Genomic DNA, 16,265 nt, shown 5'->3' on the forward strand with positions numbered 1-16,265 from the left:
TTTAATTAAAAAAGTAATTAAAGAAGTAGTAAAGGAGATAAATTAATTACTTGGAAAGAATACAGGTTTTCGTTCAGTTTTCATTTATAGTTTATTTTTAAGTAAATTTTTTATTAAATTATAAAGAGGAATTTTTTTATTGGTTTAATAGTGAAAAAAAGTGTCTTAAAATTGCAGAAATTGAATGCATAATTTTAACGAGAATGATACATGTCTTTCAATTTTCGTAATTTAAACAAAAAAATAACTTGGGTAAAATGCATTTTATTTATTTTTTCATGGGATATAATAAAGATTTATAGAATATACAATAATTCAAAAAATATTTTTTAATAACATATTGTTTCAGAGCTTACAAATCGACTGGAATCAAGTCCTTAACGGCAATTTTTACTTCTAAACCTCATCCATTTATAACAAATTTACAACATTAAAAGTTGATACCTATATTGGAGAACATTATTTAGTCCTATTTAAATTAATTAATTTTTCAGTCTACATACTTATTTGCCTATATGTATAATATTATTTGCTTTATACAAATTGATAAAATATTATAACGTAATTCAGGAACACACTTTTTCTTGACAACGTGAAAACTTTAACCTTTAAAAAAAATTTTAACTACAAGGATTTAAAATAATATTACCTAAATGGGGTCTAAATAGAGTCCTTAGACCTTGCTAGTGGGTTTTTAAAAAAAAGCCTTTTTTATTTAAAATTGATGAGAACATTATTTTTTTTTAATAAGGGCATTGGAAAGCTGAGTAAATTTTATATGATTTCGGCTTGAGCCAAATTTTCATTGAATCAATAATAAGGGTGGAGGAAACAAATGAATATTGTCATATTAAAGTTGCTACATAGTATACTCTTCTCAAACAATTTAAATGAACAAGGTATTATATGAAAGATAATTTTTATCTCTCTTAATGGGCTTTGGTAGCAACATAAATTAGTTAATTAAAAAAAATTAGATGGCGCTGTTCAATGTTGTTAGAATTTTTCTGAAATTATTCTCAAATTTCAAATAGGTCGGTATGCTTTACCTTACAGATTATAAAAATAAATTATCACATTTACATTTTGGCGAAAATTGCAGATCTTTATTTGTTTCGGAGGTATTGCCAAATAACTGATAATAATAGATCCAAGGAGACTAGAGGTAAAGAGACTGATTTGTATGCTAAATGTTTGTACACAAAAATGAACGAAAACAAGTTTCAGGTAATAGCCACAACGGCGCTGTTGGTCACAAATGTACCTTACTCTGAATGCCTGGACAGTTTAAATCAAATCAAATCAAATTTCTTTATTTGCCCAATATATACATATACAAATTATACACAATCAATTTTACAACTATATACCATATAACCCGAGGACAAAAAGGACTACAGCGCTACCATAGTGGCACAAAATAACACAAAATAAACAAATCATGTGCATTTGTGCGCGGTAACCCTGTATCACCTAAACTATGCATAAATAAGTCAATAAGATTTTCAATGAAACAGCAGATGGCAGAAAAAAAGGGCGAAAGGCGTGCGCGAGACAAAACAAGGGCAGCTAACAGTAAATATATTAATTTTAATTCCTATCTTATTTTATTTTTTCGGAAGAAATGTAGGTTATTTTTGCTTATTAATAAGAAATTGCTTAGCGTATTTTAGGAGTCTTTTTATAAGTAAATTCCTTTACTTTATCTGGTAAATCATTCCACAATTTACACCCTATAAATGTAAAAGATTTCTGAAAAGCTGTAGTGCGATGTTGAGGTACCCTGTATTTATTAACAAATCTTGTATGATGCTGATGTAAAAATTGATTAAATAACGCTGCAAAGTATGAGGGTTGTCCAGTTTTTAAGATTCTATCTAAAAAAGTATAAAAATAAAGTTTTCTACGGTAACTCATATTAAGGATATTTTTATTATTTAAATGAGGTTTAATATGTTCTCTAAATGGAATATTGTAAGAAAAACACATACAGCTGTTTTGTATTTTTTGTATTTGGTGTGCTAATTGCATCGTCAAAGATGAACCATAAACCACATCACCGTAGTCGAATAGCGATAATATTAAACTATCACATAATTGATACTTTATTTTGGATGGTAGCTATTTTTTTAAATAATTAAGTTTTTTCAATCTGATATAAGCAATTTTTAATTTATTATGAATATGTGCTTGAAATGTTAGCCAATCATCAAAAAGTATACCCAAATTTTTCACCTCTGAAACTGAGGCCAAAGGCATATTATCTATTTGTGGACCAAATAATTGCCTAATTCTTTCAATCTGATATTTAGCATTAAAACATAGCATACAGGATTTAGAGGAATTCAGTTTTAAATTATGATCATCGGAGATTTTTTTAAAATTATTCAAGTCCGTGTTAAATTTGTCAATATTTTCGTTTACATAATCTAAAAAAAATTAAGTGTATATTTGAGAATCATCAGCATATTGTTGAATTTTCGAGTTTTCAATAGAATTGCTCATATCTGCAACATATATGGAAAACAACAGAGGGCCCAAAATTGAGCCTTGAGGCACACCTGTGGCAATTGGTACAAATTCAGATCGAACGCTTTGAAAATCTCTCACAATTTCCACACAAAAGGATCTATCTACTAAATAAAAATTTTATAGAATTATCAGAAAGTCCATAGTAATGAAGCTTGGCTAATAGCATATTGTGGCTAATCGTATCGAATGCTTCGCTGAAATCGAGAAATGTCAGGCAAGTTATTAGTTTCTTATCTTCACTGTGACGAATATCATTTAAAAGATTAACTAAATAAGTAGAGGTGCTGTATTCAGATCGGAATCCTGATCGGCACGATGGGATAAAATTTGACGTATTTAGGAAGTCGTACAATTGTTTATTAATATGTTTTTCAAGAAGTTTAGAAACTACCGAAAGAATACTGATCGGTCTTAGATCCTTTAGTCCTTTAGGATTCGTATTTTTAGCTAGCGGTTTCACGATTGCTTGTTTCCATGAAAATGGAAAATAACTTTCTAAAATACAGGAATTTATTATATTTAATAAGGGTGGAATGTAGTATGGCAAGCAAAGTTTAATATCCCTCACAGATATACCATCATCATCAATTGCCCCAGTGGATATATACGATTCGTAATTTTTAACAGGGAATTCTCTCAGGGAATCTTTAACAGGGATAAGTTGTCGAAAAACAAGAAGTCCATGAAATACTACTTAATTTTAAAAAAAAATCTGTCGGTTCTGACTACATTTCTCTGCGTATGCTTAAATATTGTATCCCTCACATTGAAATCTGTATAGTGCATATTATTAATTGCTGTTTTATAAAGCTAAGAAATATTTTCCTCCTATTTGGAAAAATGCAAAGGGCATACCTTTACCTAAATCTAACGATCCAAAAAACTTTTCCGACTTACGTATAATAAGTATTTTACCTACCTTATCAAAAGCATTTGAAAAGGTTCTATACCAGCAAATCTTAAAATTCTGCAATGACAACGAAATTATACCAGTTAGCCAATGTGGGTTCCGACAAGGTTTCAGCACCTCAATTGCTTTGGCAAAAGTAACTAATGATATCTTCGAGGCTTATGATAAGGGATTTGCAATTCTGCTTATTTTGTTAGACTATTCGAAGGCATTTGATAGATTAAATCATCAGCTACTTATTGCTAAACTTAAATATTATGGTTTCGTATCGTCAGCATTACCATTAGTAAAGTATTATCTATGAGAAAGAACCCAGAGCATATTTTATAAGGTATATATATATAATCCGATAGGATTGATATTTTAACTGGAGTCCCACAAGGATCTATTTTGGGCCCACTGTTATTTATAATTTATACGTCTGACTTACTCGCTTCCTTAAAACATTGTAAAAAGGTTACCTATGCTGATGACACACAACTGTACATTTAATTTAAACCTGATGAATATAGAATTGTTAATGACTTAGTAAATCAAGAATTAGACATTATTCAGCATTTGTCAACTGAGCATAATCTAACATTAAACTCTTCTAAATCTAACGTAATGTTATTTGCAAATTAAAAAAAATCAGTATTTCTAAAGAATAATATTAATATTTCTATTAATCAAGTGCCACTTAACTTTTTTGAGGTGTTAAAACTTCTTTACGCAAATCGTAAATATCTCAATACAAATCTTCGCAAAAATGCTATCTGAATTACTAGTACTATCAAGATTCAACTATTGTGATTTTATTTGCTTTCCATGTCTTACTTATCTTGAAAAAAATAAGATACAAGTCATGCAAAATACCTGTTGCAGACTGATATTTGGCTTGAGTAGACCTGATCATATATCACGTAAAGTTAACCAGCTTAAATGGCTCAGAATGGAAAATCGTTGGAGACTTCATTTGGATAGTTTTTTACATAAGACCACGAATTTATCAATAAATAGAACTCAGTTAGATTGTCTTTTTCTTACTAGGTCTACAGTTCATAATATTAACATTAGGCGCAAACATAAATACACGTTTACCAAATTCCATACTTCCGTTTTTAGAAAAACGTTTGCGTATAATTCAATTACTTTGCTTAACTTATTACCTGAAAACATGAAGTCTTTCAACATTTTAAAGTTTAAATATAAACTTAGAGAAATTTTATTTGCTGAACAACTTGGCTAAAATAAAAGTTTTTTTTTTCTTTAATTTCTCAAAGCTTTAACTGACTGTTAACATTATTTGGATAACATGATTCGATAATTATGTTTCTGTTGCCATCAAAATAAAAATAAAAGTAAAAAAGAAAAAGGAAGGAAAAAAAGGGAAAAAAAGGAAAAAGTGAAATTAAAAAAATTTAAAAATTGTGATGATTATTATTTTTACTTTTTTACAATGGTGAAATGTGTTTTAAAATGTTATTAGGTTAGCTAGTAGAAGGGTACCTGTATTTTTCTGTCTTTTTTTTTGAATGTGTGTATTTTATCTAATAATAAGTTTTTTATAAGATTGTTTCTATTCTTCTCAATTTTTGTGGTTAAGTAGAATAGCAGTGTTGCTAGACTTCGCCATAAACTTGTATAGTTTTTCCAATAAAGGCCAGATTTATTTATTTATATCTTATGACGTTTTCGACTAGCTGTACTAAGCGGCACTCAATGCGAACTCGAACAGAATTACAATTTCGACTGGTAGAAACCAAGAAAGAGCACTATTGAGTGCGTGTTCGACTTGCTTTGCACTGACCCGGGCGAATTGGTTTTTTTGTTCGGCTGCATCAGAGCAAATTCGTAAACTAGCACTTAGTGCAATTATTTTGGAACTGTCTCATAAGGTAGGTTCTGTGTAACCTAACCTCAAATCCACACAGCCGAACAGCTCTTAGAATGGGTACTTGATTGGAGAGAATTGAAGGAGGTTTGGTTTTTCGAATTTCCCTTTCGAGCTTGTTCTACCGCTGTGCCAATGCAACTATGTATACGAGCAGTTGCTCCCCCCTCGAGAGTATTCGAATAGAAATCGTGCAGCCCAGTCGAAATCGTCATTACATTCTATCCTGAGTTCTAAACGTCGGATGATGGTTGAATTTCATCTCGCAAATCTGAATTGCTGTTTTAATTTCCATCAACATTTGTTTCTTCTTCCTCATATGTTTCTGACTCAGCAGCTGCTTCTATTGATTCATTCGTTGCTAGTTTTTTTTCACCTTTTTGTGATGCGAACTTCAAGTAAATATTTATTTTTCAGTAGTCGACAGTAATTGCATCTGGTATTTAATTTTTTGTAAAGTAACTAAATTAACAGGAGAAAAAAGTTTCATTGGAAAAGTTATTGATTGAAGCGAATGTGAAAATAATTCAATAAAAAATTATTCCTTAAAAAATTATTTCCATAAAAACTGAATGCATTTTTACTAACCAATATTCAAAAAAATTTTTTTTTTATATTTATTAAGTTTTAATATTTAGATATATCTTGCATTATTAACAAAAAAAAAATGTTACAACGATGATTTACCATTTCCTGGATCATTAAAGCAGATGTTTTAGATGCTCCAGTTAATTCCATAATTCGATTATTTGTTAGTTATTAACTACATAAAACTCGATTTTTTGTTTTTGCTTCTATTATTAAAGCCCAGTTATTTGGCTATAACTCAAAAAAAATTAAGATATCATTAAATCGAAACGAATAAAGATATTGGTATGTGGTTTTTGCTAAATCACTACAAAAGTCCATTCAGAGAGCTGAAAAGTATCTTCCATATGACACCTTGATCAATAAAATTGGTTAAGAACAGTACGAGATATAGCGATTTTTTGGCTTAAACCGAATCGATAGAAAATTTAATAATTTTGGTCAAATTTTAAATTTATATTTTATTTTGAAAGTTGCGGCCGCTTTGCAAAGTTGAAAATCTTTTTGTATGTTTGAGGTTGTAACAGTAAGATTCATGCTTTTTATAAACCTGTATGTAAGGGCAAGTATGATGTGGTCGCAACAACTGAAGCTGCAGAATGTTGTCTACGACAGGAAGTTGTTTTACAGTGAATACACTATATATCGCAAAGACAGGAAATTGAAGGGTATAGTAGTCGCCCGTAGGGTGGAATAATGCTTGGTGTGCTGAATGGTCTATGTTCAATCAAAGTTGATCTCATGAACCTGAAGAATCAGATTCCATGGGTGAATGTTGTTTGCTGCAATATTAGTGTTTCGAACTCTAGGTTTCTTTTTACATTTGCTATTCTTGGGCCACCTAATTCTCCAATTGAATATTACAGGTTTTTATGTGACTATATCTTTGTTCTTAACTGTGTACAAAATCAGAAAGACTTAATCATGGGTGATTTTAATATTAATATTATAATTCTAGAGTCAACTGTTGATATCAAGGTGGTATTACTGCATGACTTCTTGGCATTTTCTGATCTGTGTCAATTTAATAATATTCGTATAATACAAGGTAATATCCTTGATCTGATACTTGCTAATCTCTCATGCACTGTTGATGGTGGTGTTTCACTTGTCTTGGAGGATGCTTACCATCCTTCGATTGCTACATCATTTGGAGTAGAGTACCGAAAAGAATTGCAACTTTAAATCAACTATAATTTAGCTGAGACTTTAGAAGGTTATTGTAATTTAAGGTTATGGTAATTAATATCTTAAGGTAATTTAGTGGAAAATAGAAGGGCTAACTTTTCCATGTAATATCAGTATATCTCTGAGGTTCATTCAATTTCCTTCATGAATTTGATGATGTTAATGAAGCCGGTTTTAATTTCTATGGTGTTTTGGAGTTATAGACGTCGAAATAATAAATATCACTATCCCAGCTGGTATAATGCCCAAATTATACCAGCTCTTAAGGAAAAGTTTAAGTAGGTGAAAAAGAATTAAATTATTAGCTGACTATAATGCTTATAAAGCCCTCAGGGCATCCATTAAGTCTTATATTGATGTAGCGTATAGGGTTTATGTAAGAAATACTTAAAATTCTATACATCATAATTCCAAAAAATTTTGGAAATTTATACAAGCAAGAAACACATCTAGAATCCCCAATATTGCAAATTGTTAATACTTTTGCAACCTTCTTTAGTAGCGTCTTTAACAGCTCTACTTTAGCTGCTGATTTCAGGCAAGTTCAATTTACTTCTCAAAATATTCATATCTATGAATTAAATCAATTGCAAGAAAAAAGCGAAAAATTGCCCTTTATATAAGTTGGTTTTCATAAACATCTAGTAGAGTTTTTCAATTACTACTTAGTAAATAAACTGAAATTTGTGGAATTTAAAGGGTTTAGATTGCCTCAAATGGCACTCTCCAGGAAAACAACCTTGCTCCATTTTTTTTTCATTATAAATGACATTTTTACGAGTATCAGCAGTGAGTTTCTCCTGTTTGCGGATAGCATGAAGGTTTTATTAGGACAAGTCATGAACGCATGCTGCAGCTGCATGCGTTCAGGACTTGTTAGGGCTTATGGATAATTGCTGCATGGCTGATCTTGATAGGGCTTATGGAGGGTGTGAAGTTAACAGACTCCGACTTAATCTTCAGAAATTTAAGAAGATGTCAATTTCCTTGCTCAAAGATGAAATTGATTTTGGTTACGTAATAAATCATACCATACTTCCAAATTGTGACTCTGTTTATGGGGGTCTGTGTTGATAAAAAGCTTATCTTCAATACTCATGTATATACCATCATAAAATCTTTTTTAAAGACCCTAGGCTTCATTAAACTATTTTCTAATTCTGGTTCAGTATGATTTTATTTAATTCCCTAGTAAAATCATGTCTACTCTATGCTTCTCTATTATGGCTTCTCTACTATATCTCTCTTCTTCTATATTTCCTAATTATGCAGTGCATACTCACAAGCTCGAAGCAGTTCAACGAAAACTCTACAAATATATTAGTTTTAGACTGGATGATGTATACCCTGAGAAAAGCTTCAGTCAGCAGTTATTGCTTTCAAGATTTGATGCACTATCTTTTCAGAAATTTGCTGTTTATGGACTTTGGTGTTTTTATTTAAAGTATGCAGCAATCGAATTGATGGCTCAGATCTCTTATCAGCTTTGAATTTTGCTGTTCTCTATATTCATACAAGAAAACACAGTGTATTTTATCTTGATACTTATGGCACCAAGTTGGCCAAAAAAGGGCCCATATAGAACATGCAAGTGTTTCAATGATGTTCAGTTACGGATTGATATTGACCTGTTTGGCATGACCTGAATAATTTCAAATCTGTTATATAAGATTGAATTAGATTGTTATTTCTTTAAGTATTTAATATATTACCTACTATTCGTTTTATATTGCACCAGTTATTGAGTTTGATATTGTAATTTGTGACATTACCAAATTTATACACTATTAGGATTTGTCTTCTGTTGGACAATAAAACTTGGGAATTTTATAGTTTGGACAATTTTTTGTTGCCACTTGTGTTATGCATTTTTTTCCCAACTGGCTGAGATCAAGGGTTCTTGAGATAAAGATAGTGTACTATACAGTGCTTTTCTTTGAAGTCCCCCCCCCATTTATTTTTTGAACGGGTCAAAAAAATTGAGGTAACACAAGATTTCTATTTAATGCATTTATTCAAGATGGCCCTTTTGTGTTATTTTGACCTTTAGAACTGTCGTTTTTATGTCAAAATAAAATAGTGACGCATTTATTTTCGTACACTGATTTTTACCTATTCAAAAATTATAAAAATATAAAACGTTAAAATAAAAAAAAATACTTTTTTATTAGGCCGCCATTTTGAAACGAGTTAAGATATGGGCCTAATATTTCAGGATTATAAAGTATAAAGTATAAAAGTTATAAAGTACTCATTGAGACCTTTAAAATGAGGTACCACACGACCCCCCTTTCTATTTAAAATTTTTTCTCAAGATGTCGCCCAGCCGCCATCTTGAAATTTACAACTACCTAGTTTACAGTGAAAAATAGTATCTATAGACCAATTTACTTATGCCAAGTTTCAAAAAAATTTTTTGACCCGTTCAAAAAATAAATGGGGGGGGGACTTCAAAGAAAAGCACTGTACAGTGCATCCGTAAAGTAGCGGATAAATTCAATGAACATGAGATAAACCGTTTCTAAAAAATGCTCGAACCTGTCGATTTTAATATTTGGTTTAGGGTTTTTCTATGTAGTCATTAATATGTTTTTTAAATGGAAAACACCATTTTTTAATGTAGATTCAGAAAGAACGCATTTTTTACAAAAAATATGGTACAAATGATAAGTGATTACATAAGCAATTTTGAACGAAAAATGATGATAAAATGTAAAATTAAAGAAATACCTATCTAAATTAAATGTTCGAATTGAGCACCGTTAACAATCTGACAATAACCAAGGCGATTTAAAAATTCTTTTTGAACATGGTCAATGGTATCTGGTATAATATTTCTAATTTTCTGGCGTATTTGTTTTTTTAAATCTTCTAAACTCGCTGGTTTAGTGACATAAACTTTACTTTTTAAGTATCCCCATAAAAAGTAATCGAGAATTAAATCTGGCGATCTAGCTGGCCACTTAATGAACCCTCGTCTACCTATCCAACGATTTGGAAAAACTTAATCTAGATAATTGCGAACGGGTAAAGCATAGTGCGACGGGACTCCATCTTGCTGAAAAAAAGATCACGTTGGTGCTTGTCGGGTTCTTCCAAATCCGGATACAAAGTTATCAGAGCGAGGATAAGATCATTTTGAAAAAATTCAAAATATCTGTCACCAGTAAGAGTGTCATTCAAAAAGGTAAGGTCCTAAAACTCTTTCTTCCACTACACCGCACCACACATTGACTTTTTGAGGGTGTTGTGTATGACATTCTGTGATCCAATTAGGGTTTTTGGTCGCTCAGTATCGACAATTCTGTCTGTTCACATGGTCGTTTAGAGTAAACGTTGCTTCGTCAGAAAATATTATCCGGTTTATAAAATTATTGTTATCATTACATAATTGCTGCATTTGCTCACAAAATTCATTTCGGCGATCAAAATCATCTTCCGATAGCTCTTGAAGTAAGAATATTTTATGAGGGTGGTTACTTTACTTTTTTCAATATGCAAAAAATATGCACAGTAGATCGCGATAAATTAACATTAGAAGCCGTGCCTGTGATTGTGGCTTTGGGATTATCTTGGACCGTTAACAGAACGTTAATCTCATCTTCTTCATTTATTGAACCCGGACCAGCTTTTTGAGTATCCTGAATATGCCCGAATTCATGAAACTTAGTTGTTAACTCTTGCTTACCATGCGCTTTGGCTAATAGGTGACCGATCAGGATAAGTTGCATTAAAAAACTGAACCACTTCCTTTTGAGCACGCGACATATCTCTGAAACTAATCATGCACAAGATTTCGGTTCTTTCACGTTGGATTAATTTTTTCATATTTCATACAATAACAGGAGGTAATAAAGTGTAGTAACTAATAAAACGCAGGATGACACTGCTTTCGCCTCTTAAAAAGAATAAACACCACTTGCAAATGTAAAAATACTTCAAATAGTTGCACCAAAATACATTCACTTTTTGACACTGACAACAACAACGTCAACAACAACTAAAAAACCAAAACACCAACATTTAATTTAGATAGGTATTAATTTTACATTTTATCATCATTTTTCGTTCAAAATTGCTTATGTAACCACTATTTATTTGGACAATATCCTTTGTAAAAAAATGGATTCTTTCTGATTCTGTATTAGAAAATGGTAGTTTCCATTTAAAAAACATATTGATAACGTCATATCTTTTTTTGAGTCACCCTGTATATTTAATTTTCACGTAGAAACACCCTAAACCCAATATTAAAATCGATGGGTTCGGGCATTTTTTTCAAAAACGATCTAATTCATTTTTATTGAATTTATCCGCTACTTTACGGATGCACTGTAAATTAAAGGAAACATACTAAATAAACCAGACCATAACATTATGAGTGGCCAAAGGCCAGACACAATAATATAGGACAATAATACAAAATTATTATAAAATATTTAATTAAATATTAAATGAAAAAAATACGGTTTTAAACGTAATTCCAAGCCAGATGGCAGCACCATCCAAGCCCAATTCTCTCACTCACTCACACACACAAGGGAAAACGAGCCGAGCAACAAACGAAGCGATTCCGGCGGAATTCCTGCAAGAATCTCGCTCGTCTTTACCCTCGGGGTTAGAGGGGGGGAGGAGGTCATGAATGGACGGCGCGACGTCATCGTCCGTCGGGACGTCAGGCGTCGCTTCTTCTTCTTCTTCAACTTCTTCGCCGTCGTCCGCGTCTCCGCCGTCGGTGGACCATCCGAGTCCACATCGCATCCCCGCCCCTGCTGGTATTTAAACTGAAGACGCAACACTCCGTGCGAGTTCATTTCTCGGCCGTCCCTTGTGCAAGAACTTAACATTGGGGACGCCAATTGACGCGGTGCGCGTTTTTTTTTTCAAACTTTGATATTAAAATTAATTTTTTTTTCATTTTAACTTCTTATTTGGGGGAGTTTTATAGGGTATAAGTATCCCGAGTAAACGCGAAACGGACGTTCGAATTTTTACACATTTTTTTTTTATTTTTTGATTTTATTTGAAATTGGCCAAAGGACTGTCTTGTAACCCGTTTTGCTAAAGGAAGTTGGGCAAGTGTATTTGTTGGTGGTTTTTTTTTAGTTGCAGTTTGTTAAGAGGTAAGGAGCTTGTGTTTCTCTGTGTGTGTACATGTGTACAGTTTTTATTGAAAATTAATTATTTTTTGGCCAAAAATACAATTATTTAGTGAGTCTGATTCAGGTACTAGAGTATTTAAAAGACAACTCTAAATTTTCACATTATTTCAAAAGTTTAGTTAAAAAAAACAGATTGACAAAATTTACGAAAAGGAGTAAAAAACATCGTAAAGAACCGTGCATCATCTTTATTAAAATTATGAGTTTTATGTATACTAATTATATTATAATACTGTAATATTGCTAAGAGTTCTTTGGTTTGTTCCTTTAAAATTGCTCAATTTGGATTTTATTAATTTCCTTATAGTGTTATGTTATGTTGCAAAGAGTTCAATATCAATACCCTAAAATTGGGAAATGAAAATATGAAGAAGTTTCTGTAAAAGATTTCAAGTTCTATGGACACAAATTAAAAAACTTAGTGAAGTTCATATAAAATAAATATTAAAAAATTTGAAGACGGAGGTATAGAAATACTAATTTTTAAAGGAAATAACGAGAAACTTAATAAATATATATTGAAACTTAATAAACGTAAAGTCTTAAATGTGAAAAATAGGAAAATTAATAGAAATTAATATAAAATTAATTTTAAAAGCACTTAAAAAAAATTCTCAGAAAAGTATTCCAGGTATCTCAAGTTCTAGGGACCTATACCCAAACGTTAAAAATTAACAATTTTTGGAAATAATTACGAAAACTGAACCCTAAGAAGTCCCGGGAAAGTTTCTATGAGTATAGCATCTATTTAAGTATATTGAGAATAGTATAATAAATTGTCGAAGAAAATAAAAAATCTGTAAAAATTTCAATAGTAAAATTTTCAAAATTTATTAGTCAACTAAACAAACTAAAAATAATTAAAAATACTAAAAAAAAAAGAAAGTCCCAAAAAATACATTAAATATAAGGTTTTTAGATTTATTATAGGAATAACCTAAAATTTCTTCTAATCGTGTTTTTATACTTAAATTTGGCCCAAAAGTTTTATGATTTTTTTTTGTTTAAATTCAAAAAATAATTGAAGTCCTAATTTCAGATTTATATTTTGCTTTTAGTTTGCCATAAATTGGTAAAATAAAGAAACTTTTGTCGTTTTAATTTACATTATGCATATGTATATAATGGTATATGGAATTTACAATCTAATTATAAGGCAGCCATTGTAAAATAGAATTTTTTTTTTCTGAAATTTGTTAAAAAATTGTATTTTGGATACTAGTATCTAATTTTTCACAATTTCTAATTTAAGTTGAGAATTTTTACTAAAATCTTAAGAAGATTAGAAATTCTAGCAAACAACAGATTATTTTTAGGTGTATTCAATGATTGTTTAAAACTCTTGGAAAAAGGCGAATTTTGGCCCACATAGTCTTTCTTTTTGTGAATTTTTACTAAAGTTATAAGTTTATATTTTAAACACCTAATAAATAAAGCAGTTCTGTTCCAGTCTGTATTCTATTTTAGAATAAATGTCTGGAAATATTCCAGAAATCTCAAGTTCAAGACCCCATACAATTAACAATGTTTAGAAATAATTATGAAAAGTGAACCATAAGAAGTCCTGGAAAAGTTTCTATAGGGTATATCTCTCTTATTAAAAATATTGCATATAGCACCATAAATTTCTGTACAAAATTAAAGAATTGTAAGACTTTTACAAAGGACCTCAAATTAGGAACAAAGGACCTTCTAATTTTGTTTTTATACCCGAGTTTGACACATATTTTTTTTTATTTAAATCTAAAAAATAATTAAAGTCCTAATAGCTATGGCAATTATTTTATATTTAGTTTGCAATAAATTGGTAAAATAAAAATAGTTTTTTTGCTTAATTTTGCATTATGCATATTTAATAAGATATATGTACGTGACCATATTATTCAGGTATATGGAATTTATAACCTGATTATCAGGCAACCATTCCTAAATAGAAAACTTAATTTTTTTCTGAAATTCGTTCAAAAATTGTAATTTAGGTACTATTATTTAATTTTTCACAGTTTTTAATTTAAGTTGAGAATTTCCCTAAAATCCTAACAAAGAACAAAGTTTTTTTAGGTGGATTTAGATTGTTTTATTATTTAGGTGTACAATAATCGTTTAAAATTCTTCGAAAAACACAAATTTTGAGTCACATAATATAGGCCAATAATTATTCTCCACTCAAAATATTATACTGAGAACAGAAATAAAAAAGGTATGGAAAAACTGAATAAACTTATAATAAAACTTAATGTACACAAAGTCTAGAATGTAAAAATAGGAAAAGTAAAAAAGATTAATATATACTAATTTTTAAAAACTCATAAACAAAATTTTTGAATAAATTTGCAAATATTCCAGAAATCTCAAGTTCTAGGGACACATAGCCAGACTTTAAAAATTGATAATTTTTAGAAATAATTATGAAAAACTGGACTATAAGAATTCCTGGAAAAGCTTCTATCTATCGAATCAATAATAGCATATTAAATTTCTGAAGAAAATAAAAAAATTGTAAAAGATTTACATAAATCTCAAATATATATATAAAGGTAATACAAAAAAAGACGTCCATCGTTTCCGTTTAAATTATTAATTATCATGTTATAAATTCTGTAATAAGATTGCGTGAAATAAAAGCACTATTCAATTTTTTTCTAATAAGCCGATTTTTCATGCAAATCTTGACCCTATTAAGAAGCTTTAAAGACCGAAAAGCCCTTAAATCAATATAAAAATAAATTTATATCTGATAATCATTATAAAATCATTATTAAGTTATTGGTAAATTTAATAAATTTTTTTGTATTATTAGCAAAAAAATCAAGTTCTCATCCTTAATAAAATTATGCATTTATATACATTAATTTATTACTGATTAATATCGTGTGCCTCTGATGTATGTGGAGTTTATATTGCTACTCATAATAATGTCCAAAAAAAATATTTTACCACCATAGTAGCTTCATTTCAAATTTTATTGAAATACTTTATATGACACAATTATAATTAAAAAAAAAAAAAATTTAATTTTTTGAAGTCATATTTTAGTTTTCGCCTGTATATTATGGAAAACGCTAATATTAAAGTATATTTAACTGCAAAAAGTCTATAAAATACGCGCAACAACCTCATTAAAGTTATGCATCCTATAAAATTGTTACTTCTTAATAACATTTATTTAAGCAAATAAATATTGAGAATATAATTATAAAGAAAACACATAAAAGTATAGTATTAATATAAAAATAAAAATAATATAAAAAATGTATATATTATAAGAAAATAATAATAATTTTTTGAACCTCGGTAATGGTAAGCCTGAGATTCTCCGAATCCGCAATACATACCGTGTGTTTCCGCACAGGTTTATTTGCATAAAGTGATGGTATAAGATACTGCACATTGAACCTTGGACTTGAAAGAGTTTTTGATGTTGCATAAAAAAAATGCATAAAATAGTTACCAAAAAATCGAGTTTTTGAAATAAGGAATTAAAACAAATGTTAGGAATAATAAATTGCTCATTATAAAAAATGTATAGACCGAAAAAATAGACCAACAAATAAATTAAAAGTTATCCTAATCCTCAAGTTTATTCACAACGAAATTTATCTTTTATATATTTGGTAAAAATTAATAAAAAAGCAGGAAGTTAAAAATAAAGTATATAAGATATTTCAATTATATGTTTTGTGATATAAGTTGAAAAATTTATTTATTTTTTAATTTCAATATAGTTTTAGCATAAATTAAATCATTTAAAGGTTAAGAATACTGGAAAAAAAACTAAAAATTGACTTTTCTGTACAATACTAATTTAAAAATTTTTAAATAGTTTTCCAACGGTTTTTTATTTGTTTACATAATATCCTTACTTATATATGTATATATTATAATTAAATTATATTTTTATAAGCTTACTTTTACCCACTACCCAGTACGATTTTAGCAATATTCAAGTCAGTAAAACTTTTGAAATTTATAAAATTGATAATTAAATACAACTTAAAGAATATTTTTCACT

The 16,265-nt window shown here is 29.5% G+C and overlaps 1 protein-coding gene across 1 annotated transcript in view; it reads left to right on the plus strand.

Annotated features, from left to right (window-relative positions):
- Window positions 1-11,913: 11,913 nt before the first annotated feature.
- Window positions 11,914-16,265, plus strand: part of LOC126735237 (titin) — a 121,454-nt gene continuing 117,102 nt past the window's right edge. The window contains exon 1 of the mRNA XM_050439190.1: window positions 11,914-12,214. The gene's annotated coding sequence lies outside the window, so the exon portion shown is untranslated. The remainder of the gene's footprint in view (window positions 12,215-16,265) is intronic.

Source organism: Anthonomus grandis, chromosome 1 (genome assembly GCF_022605725.1).
Source record: "Anthonomus grandis grandis chromosome 1, icAntGran1.3, whole genome shotgun sequence".
In the NCBI taxonomy this organism is placed as follows: domain Eukaryota; kingdom Metazoa; phylum Arthropoda; class Insecta; order Coleoptera; family Curculionidae; genus Anthonomus; species Anthonomus grandis.